This window comes from Desmodus rotundus, chromosome 3, assembly GCF_022682495.2.
Source record: "Desmodus rotundus isolate HL8 chromosome 3, HLdesRot8A.1, whole genome shotgun sequence".
NCBI lineage: Eukaryota > Metazoa > Chordata > Mammalia > Chiroptera > Phyllostomidae > Desmodus > Desmodus rotundus.
This window is the reverse complement of record NC_071389.1, coordinates 16,276,822-16,281,798: the sequence shown is the minus strand read 5'-3', so window position 1 is coordinate 16,281,798 and position 4,977 is coordinate 16,276,822. Positions and strand designations below refer to the sequence as shown.

The following is a 4,977-nucleotide window of genomic DNA, read 5'->3' as shown; positions in this document are numbered from 1 at the left end:
GCAATAGAAAAATAGGGGCAATCATGCTGAGCCATAACCATTCACTGACATCACCTTTTGATTGCTTGTGAGTGATTCATATCCTCAATGATCTGCTAATTGAAGATTAATTAGTAAGTTCTTCACCATTACACACACTATGCTGACTGACATAGGCTCTCTGCCTCTACCACAAATTCACACACACATACACACACCTCTGACATCATGTGTTGGTGTGTGATGCCAAAATATGAGAAATAAACAACTAAAACTATGGAGGGGACCTGGATAATAAGGGATATTTGTTTTATTTTTTCAGTATATTTACTTTTTTATTGAATTTATTGGGGTGACATTGGTTAGTAAAGTTATATAGGTTTCAGGGGTATAATTCTGTAATGCATCATCTGTACATTGTATTGTGTGTTCATCAACCCAAGTCAAGTTTCCTTCTATCACCATTTAACCCTTTACCCTATTCTACCTCCCCTCACTCCCCTTTCCCTCTCTTTTCTATTTTATTTAAGATTTTTACTTCTATACTTTCAACCCCAGAACAACACACACACACACACCATATATATATAAATTATATATATATATTTTTTGGGGGGGTGGATCACAAAGGCTGGCCAGGATTAGTGTTATACCAAACATATCCTACACTGCCATTTTCCAAATTAATGAAACAGAACAAAAACATGGAAAAGGCATTTACAGGAATGGAGTACTACAAAGCCATAAAAACTCTGTTAGAGGTGTTCTTCTTGCAGGTGAGTGGGGGTTGGGAAAGACAAAAGGAAAGAAAAGAGTTAAAGGAGTATGACCTACCTAATATTCAAGGCAAAGATCGTACACTTTGACAAGATGGGTGGGTGGGTGGGGGCGTTCAGGGTGATATAGCCACACATAAGAGCCTACACTTAGAAAGCTATCTCAGCATTTAAAGCAAATATCCAGACTTTCATTCTAAGTCACATTTCCAAATGGTTGTATTCATTTATAAACTGTAATGATCAAGATTTCAAATAGCCCTGGCTGGTGTGGCTCAGTAGATTGAGCACAGCCTGTGAACCAAAGGGTCACCAGTTTGATTCCCAGTCAGAGCACATGCCTGGGTTGTGGACTGGGTCCCTGGTTCGAGGTGTGCAAGAGGCAACAAGTCGATGTACCTCTCACACATTGATGTTTCCCTCTTTCTCCATCCCTTACCCTCTCTTGAAAAATAAATAAATAAAATCCTAAAAAAAAAGATTTCAAATAGACTCACAAAATCTAGTCATATGGACTATGTATGCCCAGAAGCATCAAAGTAGAGTTTCCCATGAGCCAAATAACTATCTCTTTACTGTAATGCTTCGAACCAGTCTAGAATTTCCCCCTTTTTGATTTTGGATGTCAATCCTCTCATCCAGTTTACTATAAACGGGAGGTTACCCTGCTGTGATGTACAACACTGTATATACACTACCTTTGTGCCTCCCATAAAGTACGTTGTAGGCCTATGTCTACCTAAGAGGAAAGATATACCTCCCAAATAGTAAAGGCCTTTTTCATTCAAAATGTGTTAAGTTTCTAGCACTCAGGTCAAGATTCCTTATTTTTCAAGAAAGCTGATGAACAAAGAGAAAAGAAAAAAAGGAAAATTTCAAGACATGGCAACTCCCATTCTATGAGACCTTAAAGAGATTTCGGTGAATACAAAGAAAGTGGATGTTAAAAGTACTTTGAGATCACTGGCCCAAATATTTCTTTTTATTGTTTGTTTGTTTGTTTACTGACTTGATTATCAAAGATATGTATTTTAAATATTTTATTTACTTTTTTAGAGATAGGGAAAGGGAGAGAAAGAGGGAGAGAAACATCAATGTGTGAAAGATACAGGATTGCCCCTCACACACCTCTAACTGGGGACTTCGCCTGCAACCCAGGTACGTGCCCTGACTGGGAATCGACCGGCAACCTTTTGGTTTGCAGGCTGGCATACAAACAATCCACTGAGCCACACCAGCCAGGGCAAGGATATTATTATTAATATTACTAATGCTCTTATATTCAGGTTATATTTTAGTTATTTTTTCCTCCTCAGAGGGAAAGAGAACGAGAATAACTTCTGTTCCTCCCTCTTCTCTCTCTCTTTTTTTTTTTGTCTCAGTGTCACATAGGCTGTCACATTGGGTAATATGTACTTGGATTAAAGGTACAAAAATGTCTACAAGGTACAATTTATGCCACACTGGCTACTCTCAAAGCTTCTGCTTCTGGGCATAACAGCACTCATGCCAGAGATTGCTGCATAGATTGGAACCCAGTGCTCCTGAGGCAGCTACATGGAATTATGAGATATTTGTTCTACCTCTTTGGCAGACTCTGGAGTTAAAATGGTCTTTGGTCTTTGTAACAAGAGAAACAACTGTCCACCAAAATGGATGGCTAAGATGCACAAAATCAAATAATGTCCTTAATTGGAAAGACAAGAAAGGAAAGAACAAGCCCAACTTAGAATCCATTTAATTGCAAGTCTCCCACAGAATTATGGCGCTAGATGAGGAAACAGAATACACAGCTTTCCAACCTTTTGATCCTTGCCATTGAAGATGAGATTTTGATCTTTATATCAGTGTTTAGGGGACTTCAAAATTAGTGACCTGAGAAGTCCCCCACCAGCAGATAGCACTTCCTTACTTCGTGAACCTGTGGCTATCCTTTTCAGGGAGCTGGTGCCTCCATTCAGCATTTTTGAGCACCTCGTGCAGCAATGACACAAAGCAGAATTGGTAACAGAAGAAATCCTAAATATTCAAAGTGCAGTGACCAGGCAGAATCCCTTGTTTTCTTTTTCACATTTGAAATTTTGTGTTCAACAGAATTCTCTATAAAACAGGTTTTTAAAAATGGCATCTCCGAAACCAGTTTTTTATAAAAGTCGGAATGTTTACCTTAAAGCTGACAGCATTCTAGTTTTCTATAATTTAAAAAACAAATAGAGAAGAAAATTTTTGAAGTCTTCATACTGCTTAGGCCTTCATAGAGGTAATGCTGAGTACACAGTGATAAAGTGTTGGCAAGAAGTTAAATTTATAAAAGTTTTTTAAAAAATGAATAATTTAACCAAAAGGAAGAAACAAATTTCACTGACACTGCATGCCAGGAACTTGCCAGTGACAATTAGTATTTGCCACCTTTTCTTCTAGAAACCAGAAAAACCAAGGAGATAAAATCAGCCTAAAAGTAGAAGTATATAAAAAAACAAAAAGAAACAAACACACTGGTCAGCATCTTTCATCTCCGTAACTTTCAGAGCATAGCCCATGTATAATAGGGGAACAGGGTACCTGGTGCTCACCCATTGCTGTAGTCCGTGACCCCCCAGGTCAGAGCGCCTCCAGAAGGAAGAAGCAGCAGTCCTCACTCCAGCCTAAGCTGTGTGCCTGTGATGTCACGTAGTTTGCAGCAGGAATCCCTCTTCCACAGAGAGCAATTGAGGAGCAGCTCTGTTCCAAAACAGGGTGTTTCAAATTGCCTCACTCTGTAGGCTTCCCAGAGGGCCAGGCATTAGGAGATTTGCCTGCGGTACCTGCAAAGGAAAAGGAAAATAGCAGAGGTCCTAAAACAAAATTAAGTAACTCAGTTTGAAAAATTTTTTAAATTTTTAAATTTATTCATTTGAGAGAGAGAGAGAGAGAGACATCCATTGGTTGTTCAACTTATTTATGCACCATTGGTCGCTTCTTGTATGTGCCCTATCCCATCAAACCTGCAACCTTTGTGTATTGGGACAATGCTCTAACCAATTGAGCTACCCACCTAGGGCTGAAAATATTCTTTTTTTTTTTTTTAGTTTTCTTTAAAAATATGAAACGCTTCACGAATTTACGTGTCATCTTGTGCAGGGGCCCTGCTCAGTATCGTTCCAATTTTAGTATATGTGCTGCTGAAGCGAGCACTGAAAAAATTCTTAATAAAAATAAAAGCTATTTCAGCTTTGCACTTAAGAATCAAGGAGACTAACATTCCTTATTGAATATCCTGAACTTTTACTTTGAATCCCTTAATATCAGAAACAATACCCCCCTCCCCAAAAAGCACACACCTATGTATTAAAAATTGTATTTCATGTGGCCCTGACTGGTGTGATTCATTTGGCTGGGTGTTGTCCCACAAATTGAAATTGAAAAGTTGCTGGTTCTATTCCTGGTCAGGGCATGTGCCTGGGTTGAGGGTTTGGTCCCCAGACAGGGTATGTACAAGAGGCCACTGATTGATGTTTCTCTCTCACATGGATGTTTCTCTCCCTCTCTTTCTCCCTCCTTTCCCCTCTTTCTAAAAAATAAATAAATAAAACCTTTAAACATATATGTTTCGTGTGGATTTTACTAGAGCTCCAAACAACAATGCCTTTTTCAAATGGATGAAGAAAAATAATCTTAGAGAAGCATCTCCTACACAATCAAAATTTAAAACTTTAGGAGATTTAAAAGAAAATATGGAATGATGAGACATGAAAAGGAAAATGGGCTAGATCCTCCCACCTCACACAAAGTTGATGGCAATAGTAGCAGTTATCTCATGAGTGACTATTATGAGTGTGCCCTATTGTCTCTAGTATTTACAAAAACCCATTGAGTATTATTATGTCCATTCTATAAATGGAGAAACTGAAGCTCAGATAGATTAAGTAATCCAAGGCCGTGACACTGGTAAATAATAGAGCCAGGACTCAAACTCAGCTCTCTTACAAATTCCAAATCTTGAGCTTTTCAATAAAATGAATAATAAATTCCATAATGTTAGTAATGTACTTTTTCAAGATACTAGTATTAACTGTTATCAGAAGCATTATATATCTGTGTGTGTGTATGATGCCACTAGCATGCATGAGAAAAATTAAAATATGTCATTGTTATTTTAACTTCAGTACAGAGCTGACACAATACTGATCCCAAAGAAGAAATATAATTTCACTGGGTCTCTTAAAGCTTCTCTGGTCAAAGT

At 38.1% G+C, this 4,977-nt stretch overlaps 1 pseudogene; it reads right to left on the bottom strand.

Annotated features, from left to right (window-relative positions):
• Window positions 1-3,831: 3,831 nt before the first annotated feature.
• On the bottom strand, window positions 3,832-3,929 carry LOC112299696 (U6 spliceosomal RNA; annotated as a pseudogene).
• Between the last annotated feature and the right edge of the window lie 1,048 nt (window positions 3,930-4,977).